Here is a 25708-nt window from a genome sequence, read left to right as displayed (position 1 = left end):
ACCTAACAATTGAAAGCTGTATGACTATAGAGAAAGAAAGAGATTCAGAGGGATGTGCTGGGAGGCATAATTCACCAAGGGTGGAAATCAGTTCTTGGTAGATGCCATGTGTTTTGGTAGTCTGTGTTACTAACCTGTAACCACATGATTTTGATTCAGTAGTTAAGATACCTCTAGTTCAGATGACGCATTGAGTGATGGATGGCATTAGTGTCTGGCAATGGAGGAATGGATAAACAGATCGATGGAGTGGAAACTGGATGGGTGATGGAAAGAAAGGATGGACGGATGGATGGATAGAGTGGGTTGATGGATGTCTGATGGGAGGAATGGATGAATAGATCCTACAGATGGATGTAGAGAATAAATAGAAGACTATTGGCTGATGGGAGGAATGGATGGATGGACACAACAGATAAATGGAGAGAGTGAGTGGATGACTATTGGCTGATGGGAGGAATGGATGGATGGACACAACAGATAAATGGAGAGAGTGAATGGGGGACTACTGGCTGATGGGAGGAATGGATGAATGGACACAAAAGATAGATGGAGAGAGTGAGTGGAGGACTATTGGCTGATGGGTGGAATGGATGAATGGACACAACAGGTAAATGGAGAAAGTGAGTGGAGGAGTACTGGCTGATGGGAGGAATGGATGGATGGACACAACAGATAGATGGAGAGAGTGAGTGGAGGACTATTGGCTGATGGGTGGAATGGATGGATGGACACAACATATAAATGGAGAGAGTGAGTGGAGGACTATTGGCTGATGGGAGGAATGGATGGATGGACACAACATATAGATGGAGAGAGTGAGTGGAGGACTACTGGCTGATGGGAGGAATGGATGGATGGACACAACATATAGATGGAGAGAGTGAGTGGAGGACTACTGGCTGATGGGAGGAATGGATGGATGGACACAACATATAGATGGAGAGAGTGAGTGGAGGACTATTGGCTGATGGGAGGAATGGATGGATGGACACAACATATAGATGGAGAGAGTGATTGGAGGACTATTGGCTGATGGGTGGAATGGATGGATGGACACAACATATAAATGGAGAGAGTGAGTGGAGGACTACTGGCTGATGGGAGGAATGGATGGATGGACACAACAGATAAATGGAGAGAGTGATTGGAGGACTATTGGCTGATGGGAGGAATGGATGGATGGACACAACATATAGATGGAGAGAGTGATTGGAGGACTATTGGCTGATGGGTGGAATGGATGGATGGACACAACATATAAATGGAGAGAGTGAGTGGAGGACTATTGGCTGATGGGAGGAATGGATGGATGGACACAACATATAGATGGAGAGAGTGATTGGAGGACTATTGGCTGATGGGTGGAATGGATGGATGGACACAACAGATAAATGGAGAGAGTGAGTGGAGGACTATTGGCTGATGGGTGGAATGGATGAATGGACACAACAGATAAATGGAGAGAGTGAATGGGGGACTATTGGCTGATGGGAGGAATGGATGAATGGACACAAAAGATGGATTGATAGAATGAACTGATGATGGATGTCTGATGGGAGGAATGGATAGATAAACACAACAGATCGATGGATAGAATGGATAGAGGTTGGATTATTTGTGAGTGCTTAGTAGCTATATTTAAGTTTTTCTATAATGCTGAATAGTGTTTCACTTTAAATAAGATCAGCTTCAAGCCAGCACAAATACAGTCCACAATGAGCAGATGATTTAATGAATTGAACCTGTGAGCTAAGGATTATGCAGTCAGACTACCATTTTGCACTGTGACCTCAATAGTGACAAGCAATGCTACCTGTGTCACCTACATCTGCAATGATCACACTGATAATTCTACCCTTTCCCTAATCCATGTATGCTGATTAAATTAAAGAATCTTGAAGAAATTTCACAAAATCTTTCAAGAGCAGGTTGTGGTCATCTTGTTGTCACAATAGTTATATTCATATTTCACATTTTCACCCTAAAGATATTTAATGAGCACTGAGAGCACCAGAACTGTCAGTTACCGTAATCTTGTGAAATCCCCCCTGTCAGACCTTCACAGTTGCTTCCTGTTTTATTAAAATCCTTCAGATTATGCCATGTTAATAAACACAGTTAATATATCAAACACACTTGCTTGAGAAGATTTAGCTGGATATGTGTCAAGTTTTTGACTAAATTGGCAATTTCATCGAGGCTGTAATTACCATTACTTTCTTTGAACAGGCCAAGTAGGATGAACAGCACAATAAGTCAGTATGACTTCCTATCCAGAGATTAATGAACACTGACAGCTTCTCTTCTTATGGCTTTGAGACTCATCCAGTAGGACGTTGTTATTGATATGGCTGGTGCTTATGAGTTTGTCTTGTTCACAGTCAAAATTCTCAGCTATTGAAAATATAGATCGATGGATGCATTTGTCCATGATCACCTCAGATAATAATATATTACTCTCATGAATGTCACTTTCTTCTGAAAATGTTGCCAAGAAGTTGCTGTTCTCTGTGTACATAATAAGCTAACTGGTACAAGCAAGTTTTGACAATAGAAAATATATCAAGCGTTGCTGGAGAGTTACACTTACAGCAGCGATCTTATACGCTTTTTGCAGTGACAAAATTGCCTTGACCAGACTCAATTATTTACAGACCTCTTTCAATCTTTATTCTTTATTTCAACACTGAAAGGCCTCAGGCCTATATTTTAAAGAAATATCCTATTGCACATAACATAAAATCATATATCCTGATGTCATATCAAACCATATCATACCATCGTATGTCATAATAGATCATATCAAATCAAATGGTATAACATTATATCATGCCATATCATATCCTATATATTCTAACATACAAAATCATATCATACTCTATTATAGCATCATATTGCACCATATTATATTATTGGTGGGTGTGGTGTCTGTCATATAGCTGGAATATTGGTGAGTGTGGTGTCTGTCATATTAGCTGGAATATTGGTGAGTATGGTGTTAAACAACAAACAAAATGACAGTATTCAAAATCAAAATTCAGTCTGACACATATCAGTAAAAAGGAGAGAAACAATGATACAATGTATATTACATTATAGCACTTGCTTTATGGATAACAGCTTCTTTATTTCATAAGTGGGATGTTTAAATTAATAAGGTGTGTGCTGTGTTGTACTCCCCAACTTCTGCCACTCAAACAAATGCATACTGCATGACAAAAAACAAACAGCTGTGTTTGTGTAAAGCTGTAACTGTCCAGCAAGTTCTGAAAGTGAGTGAGTGAGTGAGTCTGTATGGTTTTATGTCACTTTTAGTAATGTTCCAACAAGTGAGAGAAAATATGTTGCATGACTTTACAAAACATTTGCCTGATAACTGATTTAACTTGTGATGTCAACTATAGAGTATCATTGGTTTCAAGAGCCAATGATACCAATTAAGATCCTGGTTAGAGGTGACTAATCACCTCTCACATGGTCAGGCTTGCTGATCTGTTGGCATCTAAATGTGCAGATCAATACTCATGCTGTTGATCATTGTATCATCCAGACCCAGACTGGATTATTGCAGACTGCTGCCATATGGCTGGAATATTGATGTGTGTGTCATTAAACAACAAACAGGCATCAAGGGTAATCAAGGGTAATGATTGGTATTGTCAGGTTAGAATATCATGACAAAAATTAAGGTCTTTAAGATACAATATATGCACATATTCTTAAAGTACACAGAATTACACAAAGCGTCTGCAGAAAAGGCTGGAGGAAGTACATAATCAATATGGCTACCAAAGTGGCCAAGACAAGCAGTTTAAATTCTATCACCATCTTTGAGAAACACTTGAAATTTACTTTCATTAAGCTAAGTTCATTTATGGAATCCTGAGATGAGGTGAGGTTTATAAGTCTTATTCAAGAATATTGAACAGATGTATAGTGACTGATACAATGAGTGTAAAGCTACCTGTACTTTCCCAAACTATAGCCAATTTCATGGTGAAATCATGCCTCACTGTAACTTGAATACTTCACTCCAACCGATTGCTCTGACCCTGAGCTGGTTAGTTTTATATATATATATATATATATAAACTTGTTTTCGCATATAGTTTTGAAACTTGGTCCAGCCATGACAAATCCTGAAAGTTGGTTGCATGAGAACCAAGTTTTATTTGTCGAGTCTGAAGGTTCAATGAATAAATCCAATTATCAATATGTTGATACAAGATGCTTCCTGTTATGGCTGCCAATATTGGGAAATTGGCCAAGTAATATTCAAAATGGCTATGAATGTTCTTTATTATCATTTTCTCTTCAGTTCCTTCATAAACTGATAATTAATGGCTAAATATCAATCTTGGAAGCAGCATGTTACTAAATTTCAATCTTGTTATTTTATCTGCATTACAAGGTGCAATATTGTCTAACAGAGCAGTCCTTCACAGGTGGTTTCAGATCTGAAGGTCTTGCATTTCCTGAGAAAAGATTCCAGAATAATTATTCACTTCTATCTTTTAATACCAAGGCTCAGTTTTCTGTCAGTTTCATTCCTGAGGCAATGTTTTTCAGTTAACAGCAGTGATTTGAATAAAGTCAAATTCTGATCCATGATTGTCTTACTGTGTTATGCTATTGTTATGTTTCAGCACACTTGGATTCGTAGAATATGCAAGCACATTCTTATATCCACAAAAATTAAGAAAAAGCAAAAACTTTGTGAAAATGGTCTTTTCAAACTGTTCTTATATCAAGAAAGGATGTACAAACTGTGCCTTCTCAAAATATTATCCGAGTTGATAACTACGATAACAATGTCAAATGTACATATAAACTTTAATGGAGGGATCATGAGACCATAACAAGTCGCAAGTCGGGAGAATTTCAATTGGAAAGCCAATCACAATGACGTCATGAGTCCACAAGCTGGACAGGGGTCAAACGACCATGTCACAATAAGAGGTATGGCCACAATTGGCATTGTCCTCTTGGAATGAAAAGGAATTGTCACAGGTGGAAGAATCTGGCCCCTGTAGCCCACACTAGTTAAATTCCCCTGAACAATCACAAAAAGGAGTTCTTTGGCTTGCTGTTATTCCACCCCAAATCACCACAGAACCACCACCAAAGTGATTCCTCTCCAAGACACAGAGATGTGCATAACATTCTCCCACGCGTCTATAGGTATGTTGACATCCATCACTATGGGGAATGTTAAACCTGGACTCATCTGTAAAAACAACATTCCTCCACCAAAACAAGGGTCTGCAGACATGATTTTGGCACCACATTTGGTAAGCTTGTTGATGACCTTGTGTCAGGATATGTCGGAAGGCGGGACATCGTGGTCTGTTTAGGTGATGACGCAAACGTTGGTGAACTATATTGGGGTGAATATGGCAAAGTCCTATGATGGTCCAGGATATTCATCACTGCAGTCTGAAACCTGTGGCGAAGATGGGTCGCCCTTATCCATCTGTCCTGTTTTGGCATTGTTACATGAGGACGTCCAGAACATGGTCATTTGATGACTCAATTGTGTTCTGGTAGCGTTTCACCTGTGCAGAAATGGTGTTCCAATTGCAGTGGAAATGTGCAGCCACTCGTTCTTGAGACATTCACCCACAGACCATCCCCATGGCCTCATGACATTGTCAGACGTTAGCCTTGGCATGCTATACATTTCAATAGCCCGGGCAAGGGTTGAACTTTCCAAAGTGACGGTATTGTGTGGCTTTCATTTGTTCTGTTTCCCCGGAATGCATGTGCAACAACGTATTGCACCTCTCAAGAATGAAACCACTCATGTCACGGAAAGTGGCATGTGCTTGCATGTTGGATACATGTCACTAATATCTGAGCTTAAATCCTTATGTGTCTACTGAGGTTTGATAAATTTAGATATTTGTATGCATAGTTTCTTTATATGCCTAGTATATATGAGAATACTGTGACAAGGTTATGATATCCTTTTCGCAAGGTTTTAGCTTCAAATGGTTTTGGTGAGATGTTGAAACTGAAGTACTTTATGACTGGCATACTATTTGACAGTCAAACTGTAAAAGCAACTTTAACATGAAACATAGATACAAAACTTTTGTATTGGATTCTTGGTCCATAAAAGCAAACAAAGCAATATGAAAACAGAAAATGGTCTCCAGGAAGTTGACATTGTAGGATAACATATATCACACTGAAATAGTCACACACTTAATTAAATTTTCAAAATTCCCAAAAGATTATATAACGAACATAAAGTATGTAAATGATCTATAAACCCTCCATGGAGGACTCTGTAGAGGCATAACAGCTGAACATTAGCTGGCTATTAATTACAGCAAATGGACACATTAACCATTAACTGTAACAAAATTGTCCATAAGCTGTCATCAGAATAACATAACAATGTCAGAAGTATCTAATTCTTTAAAGCTCAGTATGATAAAGACATTCCTTGGCACGAAATGCTGATATGTTATGAATACAGCCCTATGATAAAGTGAAACACATTGACACACAGCGAGGACCTGAGCCAATGTCCCTGCAGTGTAAACCACCCATGCATATAAACACAGAAACATGTTGATAGGTCCCCCCCAACTCAGATCAAAGAGATTAACTTCTTTACCCACAACAACAAAACTGAACCCTTCTAAAGAATGATTCTCACTCACCATACCTTAAATAGTGTCTTCTTCAATATATCTGGTACAATCAAAATTTCATATCCAGTAATGGACGCTGCTTCAGCCAAATAGCAGAGTTTAATAACATCTGCTTTGTACCTATGGCTTGTAAAGAGCTCTACAGCAGTGAAATTGTATGTGGTGTTGGGAGTTTGACTAAGTACACAAAACACGTTTTCTAAGCCTTCTCCACACATATCATGTCCTTGCGAATTTACCTACATGCCCTATGTCAGTATATATATAGCAAAAATCAGAATACACAGCTATGTCTGGTATTTTGTGCTCCCTAATTTATTCCCAAACATATGCAAGTCTTACAAAAACGGACAATGCAAGCTCATCTTGTTTACTGCCATGTCTCCTGTAATCATTTTCATAACAAATGGAATACTTTAAACATGAAACTTTCAACATTAATGGCTATAAAAATCATGGCAAAATGGCTGTTGAATGAAAACTAAATGATAACCAAAGCATCTCCATGAGTCTGATGCTCACTAAACAATCATTAAGCTCTATTAATGTGTATTTTTTAAATGATATTTTTGAATGATATTTTATACTTATCCTGACTTGTATTTATTTGACACTCTCTTGTATTACCCAAGACATAGTAGACGATTGACTTCTTTGGAACAAAAGAAGGTGGTACATCGATCTACATCAAGAGTTTATGAGTATCCAGGAGTAACTAACAGTACAGGAGAATCCAAAACTAGGTGGCTGGCCCACCACCTATCCACTGGATTCAAGCAAATAAGTAAATCTACAATTTCTGTAAATGGAGAGAGTCACAGCACTGTCATGGAGTTGCTTGTGCACATGTGTGGCAGCAGGCATTTTCTGGTGAGGTGTTTTTACTGTTCTCCGGAATTGTCATTGTGGGGGTGGTGGAGTAGCCTAGTGGTTAAAGCATTTGCTTGTCACGCTGATGACCTGAGTTCTATGGCCCAGACTGTGGTATTGCTGGAACAGTGCCGAAAGCAACAACACTCACTCACTCATGTTACTGTCCAAAGTACCTACTGACTATATACTAGATGCATTTATCCAAGGACAAAGATTGCATTGGTTGTAAAAGACAAAGACCAATGAACATTAAGCAAATGGATCTTCAAAAATGTCATGACAATAGGTGAGCATACAAATGGGTGAACATGTTCACCCTACCAGGAAAATCACTTCACATGTTCTTTTTCTTAACTAGAGATATAGAGCATATAGGCAGCAGTGAATTTGCTAGGCAGATGGCAATACAACATGATTTGATCAAGATTTTGGAGCACCTTCTTCTGTATGTATACCAAATTTGGAAAAAAAAATGCTTTTGGACATTTTGGATAACAATCAGACTAGGGTTTCCAAGGATGAACTGATTTGAAACTAATACGAATTCCAACTTGACATTCATGGCTCATGTTAAAGCCATCCATCAACATGTAATGTCTGGAATTACGGCATCAGCAGTCTCACAACTTTCACCATACAAAACATAAGTCAGCTGGACAAGCAGAAGTTGCTCTGCACAAATACAAAGGGGTGTATTGTATGTTATGTACACTGTAGTTAAACCCTGTAAAACAGTATTTGAAAGATGGATTGGGTTGAGTCATGGCAAAGAACAAGAGGGACGAAGATCTCAAACATGGACACGCCCAATTTCTATCAGCATTCCGCATGCTCTTTCAAGGTATGGTCAAATACTCATCCTTTCAGTCATCAGAACCCTCGGAAACAGACACTTACTCTAATCTGTTCACCAACTGCAGCATTCATCTTACGTTTAGAAAGGTCGGACAACAGGGGGCTCAATGCGTAGTGTAATTATGACCACAAACATAATCTGTCCAGCGAATGTGTGAACACTGTCTATACTCGATGTATGGTGGCAAACAATCCCCATCCTCGGCCATATACACAGGCAATAACACACGTGTCAATGTCCAACAGGGCTAATACACCTACTGGATGTTTAGTCATCAGTCACACAATGGCAGCAGTCTGGCAGGCGGGTATTAGCTTTGGTGGATGATATATATTATACCTGACCTTATTTTGCTAGTTTTCCAACAGAATTCTCTGAATATCATCATTTGTCCAATCAGAAAGTCTGGTAGACCTGCTTACTGTGTCTATAGCTAATGAAAGGTTTGGATGTGATCTTTCTTATTTGTGAAACTTTTCAGTTATTGTGTGAATTTAGGTTTATGTCACACTCGGCAATATTCCAGCTGTATGGCGGTGATCTGTGAATAATCGAGTCTGGACCAGACAATCAAGTAATCAAAGGCAATGAAACTTTTGAAATTTATAGTAGTCTCGTTGCCTGTGACAACTAGACAGTGCTGAGGACAAGTGACAATCTGATCATTATTGTGCTCATACATTTTAGGGCTATCATTCCATAAATATTGGAAAAGCTTAAATATTTTTTCGATACACTGAAAGTCGTCTTCAAGCAAGACTATCTGTACACTGTGGGGGCTGGTCAATATAGGTCTTCTGGGCTTGTCACAAAAACATGGACTTCTGAGGCTGTCCATGCTCACAAATCTATCCCTCTTTCTAAGGCAGTATACTATATTGGAGTCTAGTTTCCATCCTTGCCATTTCAAATCTATTTTGCTTGGCTAAGGAAGGACAACAATATAAGGATGAACAACTTCGTCACTGCAGTGAGAGCAATGTGTCGGAGTAGGTTCTCCACCATTACTAAGCAAGTATTGACACCTGCATCTACACGAAAACATCACTCTCACTGCAATATTGAAGTTGTTCATCCACATAGTGTTATCCATCCTTACTGCCCAAGTTTCTAAATGGCTCTCATGGACATTTAGCTCATTGCCCTAATCTGGGAAGGAAAGGGTAAAAGTTATGTCCCCTGGGATGGAGATGTGATATCCGATGAGATGCTGTTCTTATTCAAAACAGATTCTCAAAGATGATTCCTAAAGTAGATGACCTGGTGGATCAGATTACAAAAAACATTTGAGATTTGTTACCTGACAAACAAAATGACAGACTGCTACAGTATAGACCCTTATTATGGACACATTTTGCTCTCACAATAACACAGACAACACATAGTCATGTAACACTTCACATCACAGGAACATGAAACACTCAGCAGGGGGGTCGGGGGGCATCTAAAAGTAGCACAACATCCCCACTGGTTCCATTTGAAAATATAGTTTAAGTTTGCCTGAAAAAATACCCCATATAAGTACTAGGCCTATTTGACCAAAAACCTTGAACATTATAACAATGTCTGCACCTGAACCTTTCAAAGACATTTCAGAGCAAATTTGATAATTTCAATGACAATTTATATTTTTTAACCCGGATGTTCATTTACACAAAATGTTCTCTGACTGGGTAGACAGTTGATAGATATGTGTTTTAGACTTGTCATACTGCAGCACAGCAAAGTAGGATTGAAATGACAAGCTACCCAAAAGTTTCTTGTAACAACAGTCACAAGAGACTGGACACCAATTATATGAATCACGATGAATTGGTTGGCTGGCTAAAGCTGCATTTAGCAATATTCTGGACATCTGTAAATAATCAAGTCGGGACCAGACAATCCAGTGATTAACATCATGAGCATCATGCAATTTGGCTACAATGATGTATCAATCATGTCAGCAAGTGGTCACCAGTTCTAACCTGGATTTTCAGGGGAAACACAACATGGAATCAGTAAATAATGAATGAATGAATGAATGTACCAGCAAGGACTATAAAAAAACCCATTTTAATACAGTGTGGTCCTGAACAAGAGCACAATCACACCTAAATTTGCAAGCAAAGAGACCATCAGTCACAGCTCGTTTTTCCTGTGCAAGATTGATGATGAATCCTTTACATTTTGAAGCCCAGGAAGTGCTGATATTGTGAGCCAAGCATGAACAAATACCTATCAATCTTGTGAAACAGCACTACACCTGAACAAAGCTTTTTACCTCGGAAATCACATTTGCTTCCAGCCCCTATTGTTTTGTTCTACAACAATGCGGGTTGAAAAGGTGTCATCTCAGATTCATCAACATGCTTTTAAGGCTGGGATGACTGAACTAAATGTGTTTTAGCACACAAAAGCTGGTTATTTATTTCAGCGAACACAACTAATACAATATATTAACAGCTGATCACATTGCCTATTTCAGGGCAAATTGGTGGTTGAACATCGTAAATAACTGTGTGGTGGTCACTTGTTTTGCCGAACATGTCTGTTTTGGTTAAACCTGTTATATTCCTGAAGTGATTTATACAGCTGCCTTGGTATATACTGGGGAATGTGTCAGTTCTTTAAGTGTAAGGAAAGATGGAGATATATAGTCTTGTCACATAAAAGCATAGATTATGACAGTATCAGGTCACTTTCATAATATATGATGCATGAAGGTAGCTTGTAGTTCATCCATCAATCCCATAATTGGGGCACATACACACATCTTTGATTTGTTTGTGAAACACAAAGGGGGTTTGTAAGAAGCATATGCCAAATCTCTAATGTAGTGGCGCCAAAGCAGTAAATGTCTGCAACCTGTATTACTTTGGCTTTCTTCCCACATGCAGCTGACTCGCCATGATATAACTGATGTAGTGTCAAAAGTGGTGTTCAAACCCAATTCACATAGTGAGTGATTTGTTTAATGCTGCTTGGAACAGTACTTCACATATATCATGACATGTCAGCTGGATAAGGGAGATCTCAAACCTTTACCTTTTGAAGGTTATAAAACTTTACCCTTGGAAGGCCATAGACCTTTACCTTTTGAAGGTTAAAAACCTTTATCCTTGGAAGTTCATAGACCTTTACCCTCTGAAGGTTATAAACCTTTACCCTTGGAAGTTCATAGACCTTTACCCTCTGAAGGTTATAACCCTTTACCCTTGGAAGGTCATAGACCTTTACCTTTTGAAGGTTATAAACCTTTATCTTTGGAAGTTCATAGACCTTTACCCTCTGAAGGTTATAAACCTTTACCCTTTGAAAGTGGTAAACCTTTACCCTTTGAAAGTGGTAGACCTTTACCTTCTGAAGTTTATAGACCTTTACCTTTTGAAGGTCATAAAGCCTTATCTTCTAAGTTTATAAGCTATACCTTTTGAAGGTCGCAGACCTTTAAATTCTGAAGGTCATAAAACCTTACTCTGGGAAGGTGATAACACTTTCTGAAGATCATAAACGTAACTTTCAGACAGGTCAGAAACCATTATCTTTTGAAGATCATAAACTGCTACCTCCAGAAGGTCATAAACCTTCACGTTTGGAAGGTAAAAAACCCTTATCTTCTGAATGTCAAAAACTTTTACCTTCTGAAGGTTGCAGATCTTTAAATTCTGAAGGTCAAAAAGCTTTACCCTCAGAGGGTCATAAAGGTCACAATATAGCCTCATTATAATGAGATAGTTTTTTCCATTGTGATCCTTCTCTGCAAGATCTGGAGACAATTGGTGACCCAAGATCAAGGCACTGTTCACAGAGCAGATGATGTGACAAGAAGTAAAATCTAAATCTAACATGCTTTTGTGTTACAATCAAGACTCTGGCATCAATAAGGTGTAATAGCTACCTTTTTGTGTAGAATACATGCTTTTTCTGCTAAACACTGCAATATATGATCAACAAATATTGTTGGCTTTACTCCTTACTGTCATATTTAAAAAAAAAATTCAGCAGGAATTAAGGAGAAAACAAAAAAAGTCCATTTAATGCTTTGATAAAAAACACAATGCTTGAGGGTCCGGAAATACTGTACAACTTGCACTTTTATTCAGATATACACATGCTTACAAAAATTATTCAGTGAGTGCTTGTGGTCAGATCCATTTTGATGCATGTACATTTCATTGTCAAGCAGTTATTTCAAGAATTTGATGACAACATTAGCTTGGATGATATTTTTGTCTCCCTTGGGAAAGTTAACCCATCCATGGCCACCCCCTACTGTGACTTGCTCTAACATTTTATACAGTGAGCAAACAACATTTCCTTTTGAATGAATTTTTTTCATAATCACTTATTTCAAATTAACAAGGAAGATTCACCAATTTATATCACACAATATTTGTTCACAAGTGGGTAGTTCCAAAGAATGTTTTTCGTTACAGCAAAAACTAACAATACAAAGACCTTTGGGCTGTGCAAATGGACAAAAAAACTTTGTATAGAAAAGATATCATCATGGACTTTTTTGTCCCCGAGACAGACATGTCATCGTGTAGTTGTCAGTGTGTAAGCTTCATGGCAATCTTACACCTTACAGCAACCGTGTCACGTCACTCGGAACATCACCTATACTTCCACGGAGAGACGAGATGACGAATGAATAATTTAACCCTGTGTCCCAGGTTTCACAATAATACAAAGTTAAGCCAGTATCTGTAAGATCACAATACGTATCTCAGTCATGTAAGTAGTAAGCAGAGCCTGACTTATAAAACATTTATTGGTACAAATAGCATATAAGAATATAAATGACACAGGAGCACAAAGAGCCTACAAGTCTGTACAAAAAGCCTTCATCTACTGAGATTATGGGTAATGTGGGTCTCAGAAGCATAATTCTGAGGCAATATCTCCAGATTAATGGCCACAAGTGGAGTATTAATGTCCTAGAACTGAGCTCAGTAAGACACAATAACTACTTTGTAGTCTTGACAGCAAACTTCAGAAACATTTTAATCATGTTGAATTATTTATGATTGAGAAAATCCAGCATTAAAATGTGATAACTGAAACTTGGGTCTGTGATGTCAACTGGAGACAGAATTACTAGACTATGTTTGCCTCTGAAAATATGTAACTTTGAAAGAAACAAAAAACTCCATTGAAATTGAAAAGGAGCCCCAGTGAGACCAGAGATTGAAAATCTGAGAAATTTCCTTTAATTACAAAAAGATGGGTGGAAAAGCAGTGACTTAGTCAGTTTAGTTTTATACCAGTAATATCACAACAGGCAAAATAAAATAAATATGTGTTTCACATACTGTACCCGTGTGCAATATTGTGTCTCCTCTTATGACCAGTATATGGTGGTTGAGATCAGCTTTAACCACATCACTGCTATTGACCACCCGAGGCCTTTGAGTCTCCTCTACTTTAATCTTGAATCTCCATGCTGGTTATGACAGTATTTAAGTTCATTTCAGTATTTATTTTTTTGTACAAGAATGTTTTCATCTTTCATTGGTCACCTTGGCCATTATGACATGAGGCCAAAGGCAGAGTAAAATGAAAATAATGTCCATTTTTATGGTTGTCGAGGTCCTGACCAATTTCGATTTTCAAGAATCAAGAACACTTGTTCAATTATCATCGAGGAATTCTTCATTCTTTGTGGTTTACTTATGCTGTTTCTCCATAAAAAATATAACAATCTAAATTGGTCTGACATTTCATTGAACAAACTGTACATGAACAATCAAACTTGGAAAAAAAATGACTGGTGCTTTATTACATCATTGTTGAACATTATTTTTCAATCTGCTGTCGTGTTACACATGATAAGAACCTACTCATGCTATTAACGACATCATGACATTTTCATGCAATGGTGAAACAAAGCAGTTTTTACTGTAAAATGTTCAATAATTCCACAAGAGTTGTTTCCAATAATCATGTCTTTGGACTAAGTTGTGCTGGAATGAATTTTGTTCAACGTATTATTTTATTGATAGGGCAATGTTGCTTTCGTTGAACAGATTAGATAAAACTGGAGATAGAGAATTATCAAACACCTTGTCATACTTCCAGACAAGGAGAGGAAGTGAGGTGAAGTTTGGTTCAATGGTGTGTTCAAGATCACTGCACTTATTATTGATGTGAATGTGTACATGCATACGTGAGGCTGTTTGTGCAGACTGATGACAATATTTTAGTGCTAGCTGATTTTTATACTAGGTCTGTCTAACATGGAACTAATACAACATCAGTGACGCATCCACAGTGGGGTTGCTGGGGATGCAACCACCCCTTTTTTTCCAAGGTCATGTTCTGATTCTCAATCAACAACAACAACCCCACCCACCACACACTCTACCCCCACTGAAGATAACAATGACAAAAGTGCAACCCCCTTTATCAAAAGGCTGGATCCGTCCATGAACATACTGATTCTGAGATGATTAGTTTTTGTTTAATCCAGTTAAAGCTGAGCACCAGGCAGGGTATCAATAAGCATCCTCTTTTTGTATGACAAGCATGGAATTGAACCTCTGACTGTTTATTATTGTGTCAGATGCTCTACACAGCCACATTTCCATGTACTCAAAGTCAAATATAAGCTCTGTATCTTTTTCCACTATGACAATATTTTTATCATAAAAATTGCTGCTGAATAAAATCTAATTTCTGGTTAAAACCAGTTCAGTAGCTGACCATCTCATATTGAGGAGTGTTTGTGACACTACACACTAGCCAATGTAAGTATTTCCACCGGAGAATGAAACCTGCCTATTACAGCCCCTCTTCCATCACAACCTTCCACATTACATCCTCTACAACACTTCAGGTAATCCGAACACCAGACACGAACACAAAACTCCTGACAGGATAATTACCACTCGAGAATTTTTATGCTCCCAAACCTCATCAGCTGATACTGACGATGAGGGTACATTTTCATGATGGAAATTTAATCCTCAAAGTTCAAAAGAGGAGGATGAATGGGTATGTCTCCCTATAAACTATAGCTAATGTTCCTCAGGGGTCCAAGAAGAAAAGGAATATGGACATAAATAGATATTCGTGGAGACAGGATTTTATGAGGACTATAGGTGACCATTACACTGTTGTAGCTCCTTTCATTAAGAGCTAATATGTCTTTGTCACGAGCTTCTGACCACTGCTTTGATGGGAGGACATTGGTCAAGCAGGACATCCTACTGTGATGGTCATTGTGATATACTGGATGACAGGGTATTGGGTGAAACGTATTGTATTCTAGGCAATTTAATTTTGATACTGGTGTGTGGTCTAAAGCATATGTTTGAGTTCACAAAAAGCATACTTTCATTACTTTGTTCTATGGCCCCCAATGTTTGATCATGTATACAATTCAGCAAACTACAGTTGAGTATATCAACAGGATGTGGGAAAGGAGTAACTGAAAAAGATATCAAAGACATTTAAAGTGCTCACTCATAAAACTGTATGTGGTATTGTTAACACTGATGTAGGTTCCCGATTTTATAGCATAAACCCTTGCTTTTTCTAACTTTTCTTAATTCACAACAACTTATGTTCTTGTTTCCTGTTCACTTATGGGAAGGAACGTAAGATCAGTTTCATCCATCTGCGCTCCTTCCTCTATTTCTAAAACAATAAGCCACACAAAAATTCTTTCATAAAGTTCAATTCCATGTTTATTGATACAATTGGAGCCACTATGAACTCTGTCACCATATTTCTGTGTTAATGAAACTTGAGGTCAAATCTAAGAAGTCACCAAACCCCTGACCCCTGAGGCACTATTACTTTCTTCATTCATTTCTCAAACAACCAAGCTCGAGCATTGTCTTCAGTTCATCCGTATTCAACATTTTAATGGCTTGGCCACTCTTTACCATTGACGAGCAATGAGGCACAGTGTAATTCATCTTGACCAAGGAGTACACAGCACACCTCTGGCATTGTCCATTGTTAAAGAGGTCCTAAAGATGGAAATCTGGACATTCAGTGAATAAACTCCATGCTTGTTATCACTCTTTATTGAATGACATAACACTTCAACAGATGGAAGCCGCCCTCCAGGCATCGAGGTGATCAGTAATACTTCCCATTCTTCTTGACCAGCAGGGAATTGTGGGTGTCCCTTTTGTTCACAATTCATGACCTCTTCATGATTTGATTTCTTTGATTAATCAAGCTATCTTAATCCATTTAAGTCAGCTGCTTGTGAGCTTTGAAGAGGTTTTGTGATAGTCTACTGAGGGAATTGGATGCAAGCTGGTTGAGTGGGGACTAGGATATGTTCTTTCAAAGGAGAAACATGTAGAGGATTTAGGATTAAGGAACATTAAGATCACTGGAAGACCCAAGGAGATCATTCTTCTGTTTTTGATTCAAAGGCAAATACCAAGAATCAAACAGACTTTTTCATTACAGGGTGGGTAGGTCAAAGTGTTTTGATGCTCTTACATGGAGTGGAGTGATATAGTTTTAAAAATGGGTGGCTTAAGGAAAGAAGTCTCATCCCTGATTTCTCCAGATCACATCCACAGCTACACAGAGTTCCCCATCCCCTACACACTCTCACACTCATGGTCTCTCTCTCTCTTTCTTCCCCCCACCCAACACGCTTCTCTTTCCCTCTCTCCACCCCTTCCCAACAATGAACACACACACACATGGAAGAACACATGGCCCTTACAAACCCATATCCCCTACACCAGCATGCACATCTCACACACAAATAGTCCCTACAGAAAGACGCACACACCCACACACACACGCATGGCCCTTACAAACCCACATCCCCTAGATCAACATCTCACACACACATAGTCCCTACAGAAAGATGCATGTACACACAAACATACACACACATGGCCCTTACAAACACACACGTACAGACACAAAAACACACACACACACATGGTCTTTGCACACCCAAATGACCCCTAAACACCAGCGTGCCATCTGCACATCCACCTGCCCTCTACACACTCACATGCCCTTGCACATGTAATGACCATTCTGTAAATGACCAGACCCTTTTGATTAACCAAACAATTCCCCTAAATTATTATATCTGATCATACTGAAAGTCAAACTAAACTTTAATGAACAAGGTAATAAATCAATTCATTGAATAATCCTCATACTCATCAGCAATATGGACAAGTTAAAATGGGCAATTTCCTCAAATTGTCTCCCTTTCAGCACTTAGATCCTGCCCCTACAAATCGTGAGAATGAACATCCCACAGCACATAACAGTCACCATGTTTTTGTGTTGGAGGATAATGGCTGATTGAGACACAACATCTTGCAACCCGAGTAGCCTCACTCCTCAATAAAACACCGACAATGCAACCACAAAGAGCACATCCAAATCACCCTTATCAATCATCTTTGATAAACCTAATATACCTCACACCCACAATGCTTGTTTCCTGCTGACCAAACATGCACAAAAAAACACCCTGAGCACTTTTTCGGACCACTGGTTCTCCTGCTGTTATTGATGGGTAGCTGACAAGCTTATCAGTGGCAGTCAGTCTGCACACTGGACACAGACTATCAGCCAGGTGGAGTGGACAGCTGTTCTCCACGTCAATTCAAGGATCCACTCAAGACTTCCTTCTGATCTTAATGGTATGGAGAGACTACCTTAGTCACACCCATAGAAGGGAATTAAGCAAAGTTTTTGCTTCATCGAGTCAATACAAAGATCAATATTTTCGTATCTGGGTGGTTGTTAATGAAAGGTTGGGAAGAACATATAAAGTCCAACAGAAACATAGAACAGTTCAAACTGTGACGAACGTTGTTTCATGTTTGGGTTTGTAAAAAACATCCACAATGCATTAATTATTCTAATAATTAATTCAATAACTCAGAAATCACAATACATAAGAAACTGTAGGGTCCCCAGGCAGCTGATATTGATAATATGATAGGCTGTTCGAGTTTGTCATCCAATAATACAGAGAAAATCAAAGCCTGTTCGAGCAGCTGAGGAGGATATTTGCAATATACAAAGTGTTAGTATAATAATAACACTCTCGATGTCAGTTATTTGAATTCAAATGATACTTTTAAATGAGTTTTCAACTGTTTTTGCCAGTATTTCAGTTACCATATATCACAGCATGTCTGGTTCATAGTGCAGAATATATGATACAGGAACTGTGTGGGGCTAAATCCATGTGCAGAGTATGGTACAGTTCTCAAGACACTAGAGAATTAATTAATACTGAATACAGTTTAAGTCTAGATTGATTTGTCATGCTCTGGGCTGCATTTTTATTTTAATCTATATGTTGAAGATACATATTTTAAAATATGATAAGTTTTTCTCTGCTACTACATGTTCGACCAGGGCTGAATCTGGAATTCAAACCACATTCTGAGCAGCCCAAGTGCTTTTGATAAGATTCAAACACTAATATGCTTCAGTTCCAGTATGACTGAAGTAAGACAGGTGATTTCATAGTTTTGTTTTTATCATCAATCATTTGATCAAAATGTGTCCACATTTTATACTTGAAGTACTGCTGACAGGACATATATTACTTTTTCACTCACTCACTCACTCACTTACTAACTCCCTCACTCCCACAAAGGTCCTTCTGAATTGTCACCATACAATATCAGCACTGCAATAACAGCAGGTTTATATAAAGATGTCATGTCAAATTGGTGACTTTTTGGGAATCATAACATTGTCCTCAAAACATGTAAAAGAAAAGCATGTTTTCTATACAAAACATACTTTATGTGATACCCAAGGTGCAAACAGGCATTCTTCATACCTTCAGAGATACCAGTCATATTTTACCATTCCTGTTTTACACCACATTCAGACATATTCCAGCTACATGAATGCCCTCTCTGAGCAGGCAAGCCAGAGAGTGATATCATGAGCATCGGTCTGGGCAACTGTGATAAGGTGTCAAACATCAGTCAAGTCAGTAAGCCTGATGACCCAATCCCAATCAATCAACTGTAATGATGAGCATGGGTAAATGAAGATCAGTTTGGACATGTATTGTCTAGAGAGTGTCGGTGATATCTTGGTGTATCTTTCTTTTTACAAAAAACAATCATGACCATATAAAATGTGGCTGTCACAGAGCAGTTGAGTTGAGACATCATTCTTTTTCACATATGTAACATATGACTTTTCATGTTACATACGGCTGTGAGCTCATTTGAAAAATTCACAAAATTTAATCACAGATCATGAAGTCAGAGTTAAAATTGTACTTTAAGATCTATCAATCAGAGCGGTCTGTATCATGTGTCACAATGGCAAAAACAGCTCTCACACTCCTGGGCATAAAATCAACTGAGTGTGTTAAAACTCAAGAGGAACGTCATTTGCCTTAAACAAAAATTCCAGGACCCACTCTGAAAATGAAATGGTTGGTGCCTTGTGTAATCCAGCTAATGCCAATAAAAAAATCATTTATCATTTTAACTCCAATTTCAGATTCTGAAAAATACAGCACATCAAAAGCAAATTGGACACCACTTGATGTTGTCAGAATTAGAAACTGAACTTTGTTTGCATAATTCTCGTTAACTTTGGAAATACAAGGAATTTTGGTCAAGGAAATGACCTCTTGTGGCCTTAGGTGTATTCGAGGGAGATAATGGGACAAGGGTAAATGCAGTTGTCAGTCCATGTTACAGATGGAGCATCAGACGAAGAGCTGATTACTGTAATTGTCACAATGACTCAGGACGCCCATCTTTAGATGGTGTTAGAACGGGTCACTTGTGAAATACTACAGGCAAAAAAAAGGGAGAAAAGTATTGATTGGAACCACAATGCAGGTTACCTTCCTTTGCCACTTCACAGTTGAATTTTTCCATGGGATTAAAGAATTTTTAGGTATTAATCTTGGCCAGCATTACAGAATATCACATTCAGAATTGGACTTACATGGTTTCAAATGATCATAACAATGTTGAAATGTTAAGAGATATTGAATACTTTCACAACTTTGAATGTAAAGAAATATTACACAGAACACAGATATTCTGGGTTTTACTTACATGATTTGAAATGCTCATCATGATGTTTTAATGTGAGGAAACAAACAATATTTTTGGCAAATTAATAATTACATAACTCTAGAAACATAGGAAGAAATTACCTTACATGCACTGAGACATTTTGAAAAAGTATATTTGAATTTTTGTAATGTATGACAAAATCTCCACAAACAAACTCAGACTATTTAGGCATGAGATAATCAACACAGAAATGTCACTGTTTAGGTTTAAATATCATTGTGTTTTTTTAAGGAGTACAGCACAAAACACACAGCAGTTGAACGCATGTCAGTATTAATGTTGCATCTTCATTGTGTCTGTACAGTTGAATATGACATATTTTGAAAATCTGTCCTAATTAATATTTCTTCATGAATAATTCTGCCACTTGACTCCAGAGTCATCAAGCCTACGGATATTCCTGCCACACCATTCACACTGAAGAGCAAGACAACAAATGGACCAATCCACTCTATGGGAAGATGTTAATCCACAGTGGTTGGCCAGGAGCCCCGGAGTTAATTTCCCCATCTAATATCAACCCTCTAGCTCTCCAGTCTCCTTGACGTTCCTAGAATATCCTCTGTCAAGTAGGGCTACCTTTTGACCACTTGAAACAATCCTTGGGGACTTCATTTGAAACACAGTTGAAAACAGGTCAACAATTGTGACCAATGAATTGTCAATGTCAAGACGGCCAGACAACGCCCAAATAGGGCGCAGATAACATGACTGTAACACCTTGGAGGTTCAAACTTGCAAAGTAACTTGAAACATTGTAAACTCCTTTAACTTGAGATTTTGCTCAAGGTGACATAACATGAAGGTCCTGCCAGAGTCTGAATGACTCTTTAGTCTAATGTTCACTTGTGTCTGGAAATATGAATTGAGGAGGGATGAATATTTGAATTTTGAGTGGCGAAGGGTGTTGGGTTTTGAAATACTTGTAACTGAAAATACATGAAAATAATTTCCTCAGGTTTTACCAAAGAAATAACAGGACATCCTGTACATAAAAAGTGTTGTGGGTCCATGGACATTGTCTCCTCATATCAGACAAAAAACAAAGTCTTGTATCAGCGCCCTGAAAGTTATTCTGTCTACAAGCATCCATGGTCTCAGGAGATCACTTAAATGTTGGTCTCTATCTCTGTAAAAGTCTAGATGGTCTGTATCACTTCCAAAAACATTCTTGTGTACATTCTAGTTTGTTTAGAGCTCAACATGAAACTGAAATTTGTAAAGTTCCTTTGCATTATTTATTATTACGGCACCATATGTCACATTTGCCAACATCTGCACACTGAGAATAACCAACACATGATTGATTAGCATACCTTCAAAAAAAAAAAAAAGTCAGGAAACAAAGTGTGACTAATATTGTTCCGTTATGTTTGAAAAATACTTATCAATTCCTTGGTTACCATGGTAACTTTAGTACTTTTAACTATCCACATGACAGCTATGCAAGTTTCTACAGGGACATCAACTAAATGCTGAGCAGAAATCCATGGACACGAAGCTGTCCAAAGGTAGCCAGTTGGCCGGGTACACCTCCCTATCCAGATGATGGACACTAGATGGCCATTACAAAACTAGATGGCCATTACAACATAACTATAGGTTAAAAAATACCACTAAGAGTTCCAAATACAGACCTCTTTCCCCATGGGCTCCACTGAACCTGAGACAAGTGAAACACAGTAATCAGTATTGACTGGCCTCAAGTCACGTCTAATGACTAAGCCAACCAAATTTCTGCAATCTCTTTTACAAAAATGCAAAATCAGAAAAAAACATACATCAGCAGCCCTGAAGCAGATTACCATTTAGATTGATGTGATATTAAAGTAAAGTTTAATGATTTATTATAATCAATTGTTAAAAGGAAAATCTCCATTTTGTCTGAAAGTGCTCAAAGGGCAACATAGGGATCTCTTAAGGGTTTTCTTTCATGCTCTCCGCTTGACCCCTGAAACCAAACAGGGCCCCTAAAGGAGCACAGCTGGGTTTCAATATTAGAAGTGTCCACTTGAAAAGAGACCATATTTATTCAGAGAGACCCTGCTTTGACTTTCATGTGCTCTTTGATGGGGAAGACTACAATGAGGACATGCATGTACATGCCGTCACACACAGTGACAATCAGGAGCAGGATTTCACCATGCTCCAAAAGCAACAATTAACATGTGCTTCGGCACTTGTGCGCCTTCAGCAGATTAGTGACACGCTCATATCGGGCTCTTTTCATAATTATTGTCATCAAGATCCTGCAAAATTATAGCCTGCTCATATCAGTTCATAGTTGTTGCAATGGCAGATAATTTGGTCCCTGAAGCTGTCATCAAAATTATTGCATATTTTCACGAGATAGGGAATTAATCCAAATTGGAAGGTGAAGGCTTGTTGCGTTGTGGTCATCTAGAGTGATTCATACATAAATTGAATTTGCCAACATTCCAATTTCTAAAAATCCTAACAATCATCCTTGGTGACTGATAAAACTATAAACTGCTACCTAGCATTCTCCATCCAAATCTAAATGACACCAATCACAACGTTTTGCTCAGATTCCTTTGGGAAAAAACCTCAGAGAGAAATCCAACCAAAGAAAAATAATTACATATTTTTAATTCTTACCTGAAATGGATTAATCCTCCATCCTTTGACAACTTGTACATGAACTGGAATAGAAATGGATTAGATCAGTTTTCTGTTAGATGACATCTTTTTTTTCTCTTCGCTTTTCTTTTGGATGAGAAAGTATTCTCCTGTAAGGTAGGTCTATGTGCAATGGTGTCTTCAGTGTGCAGCAGCCCAAACATTTGTGTTCATAATGTCCATACAGCATACAGATACTTGAACTGTGCCCTGTAATACACTGTCTAACATGGTTCAGACTGCGTCCAAACGAGTAAATCATTTAATTCATGCAACACTTGATTCCCCATGACAAGCATCCCTGCAAAGCATGCAGATCAGAAATATTTCATAAACATTTTAAAAAGCAAATTTTTCATCCGAAACATCTAGGGCAGCAGCTGGTGAATGATCAAGTTTGTCCTGCTGTTTGGTATATTACGAAAAAATACCTGCCTTTTGTGAGCAGTCGTAAAACTTATTTTCTTCATACATGACTGAATTTTGCTGATAACGAAATTCATAAAGTTTAAGGGCTTGAATTTCCATCAAATTCACTTTATTCAATCAGGTTACGCACATGTCTGGAAAAATCTACAAGATTATCACAGGCATACAAAAAGCCTGAATTGCTGTGGTTCTCGTATCATCTCGCCCTACTGTGAGGAGGTAGACTGTGTAAAGAGTTTTGTTGTTACTCAGAAGTGTAGCCTAATCCCACAGTAAACATCATGAAAGGATTACAATGATAACCGAGTTTCAAGGCATCGATAGCAGAACCACCTAAAATCCATTTTCAGCATTTTGTCATGGCCCAAGCAGTTAAACATGAATATGATTGTTGTTTAATACCGAGTCTGTAAAGTATGGTCTGGATCAGACAACCCAGTGATTGACATCATGAGCATCAACCTTACAATAACAATAATATGACATGCAATTGTTACCCAGCCTGACCAACATATCTGTTTAACTGTCACATAGATCAGGATAGGTTGTGTGGGACATATATTCTTATCCAGACCCCACACACAAATAGGACCAGTGGATCAGTTTGTCTTTTGCTTTCTATCAAGCATCATGTAAGCAAATCATCCTTCTGGATGTGATTGTCATCCAGAGGGTGATAGCATGAAGGAGTGAACTGTGTGGGTATGGTAACAGATTGTCAGTCAGGTCACACCCAATAACTCTTCTAGATGGCACCTTAGACAAGTATCACAGTCAAGACTCTCAAAGTGTCTTGTTCTTTGGATTCACCATATCCTTCTGCACTGTTTAACTTACACGACTGACACAAGCTTGGTTACAAGACAAGTGTCATGACTGGATTGACTGGATTATTATGGGTGAGTGACTATAGTTCCGTGCCACTTTTACCAATATTCCAGCAATAAAATGGTGAGGGATGCCAGAAATGGGCTTCATACATTGTACCCATGTGGGGAATCAAAACCAGGTCTTCGGTGTAATGAGCAAACACTTTAACCACAAGGCTACCCCACCACCCCAGATCATGACAAGGCATCAACCAGGTTTAGGTCACCCAGTCTTTGGAACTAGCCTGCAGCACTGATGACCTGTTCTACTTCTGATCCTCATGTTCACACAACACTTTGGCATGAAACATATGTCATATTTAGGATTATATGTTCTTAGTAAAGTACAAATTCTCGTACTTTCTTCCGCTGAGTACCATCCCGAATTCGAACCTGCACCCTCAGAGTCAGGCCTCGGTGTCTGATCAGGCTAGGTGGCTGACTTTGTGTGCTGGCAATTAGGTGCCGGACTCTGAGGGTGCAGGTTCAAATACCAAATGGGACTCAACAAAAATAGGTACAAGAATTTGTACTTTAAAATTTAAATGTTACATTTGACCGCTTTCTAAGTGGCATTGTGTAATCACATTGGAATGAATACCTCAGGAGGGAGCCTTGTATGTATCGCAATTCTATCCTTAAAATTCAAGTCAAGATATGGGGACAGTAAGGTCTCAGTCTGTTATTTGTATCATTTTCTAAGAAATTATCATTTAAACTATTAGTCATTTGTAGATACTTGTCTGGACGCAGTGGCTTTAATCCTTGAGATCCACAAAGTTGTTTAGCTCTGAAGACTTGAATAATCTACTGACTTTGCAACTTAATGTAAATGTGCTAAGGAAAATTTAGTTTTATGTCTTTAACATCAAGTGACATTTATGAAAGTACTGCTACGGTTATCAGTAAGTCAAGCCATTAACATATCTACTTCTGTGCTAATGGAGAGATGACAAGCTAATGAGATGATGTTATCTTTGACGGAAAATCTACGCCTTCACAAATCTCCACCAGAAGAATGTCATGTGTACTGATGCAGCAGCATATTACCAACTTCCTCACTGCATACACGTCCTGCACTTACAGCAACAAGATCTCTTTGTGCTAGTCAACCAGACTGAAATCTTTGTCTTCACCCTGATCTTACTATGTGAGTGAGTTTAGTTTTATGCTGCTTTCAGCAATATTCCAGTCATATCACCTCACGGGTACCAGAAATGGGCTTCACATATTGTACCCATGTAGAGAATCAAACTCACATCTTTGGCATGATAAATGAATGTTTACCTACTAAACTACTCCGCCAGCATTATCTTACAG

At 38.4% G+C, this 25708-nt stretch overlaps 1 protein-coding gene across 1 annotated transcript in view; it reads right to left on the bottom strand.

Annotated features, from left to right (window-relative positions):
* Positions 1-25708, bottom strand: part of LOC137278255 (semaphorin-2A-like) — a 328809-nt gene that overhangs the window by 292468 nt on the left and 10633 nt on the right. Inside the window, exon 2 of the mRNA XM_067810479.1 lies at positions 23070-23113. The gene's annotated coding sequence lies outside the window, so the exon portion shown is untranslated. The remainder of the gene's footprint in view (positions 1-23069; positions 23114-25708) is intronic.

This window comes from Haliotis asinina, chromosome 3 (assembly GCF_037392515.1).
Source record: "Haliotis asinina isolate JCU_RB_2024 chromosome 3, JCU_Hal_asi_v2, whole genome shotgun sequence".
NCBI classification, from domain to species: Eukaryota; Metazoa; Mollusca; class Gastropoda; order Lepetellida; family Haliotidae; genus Haliotis; species Haliotis asinina.
Note: the sequence above shows the minus strand (reverse complement) of the source record. Positions and strands in the feature narration are given on the sequence as shown.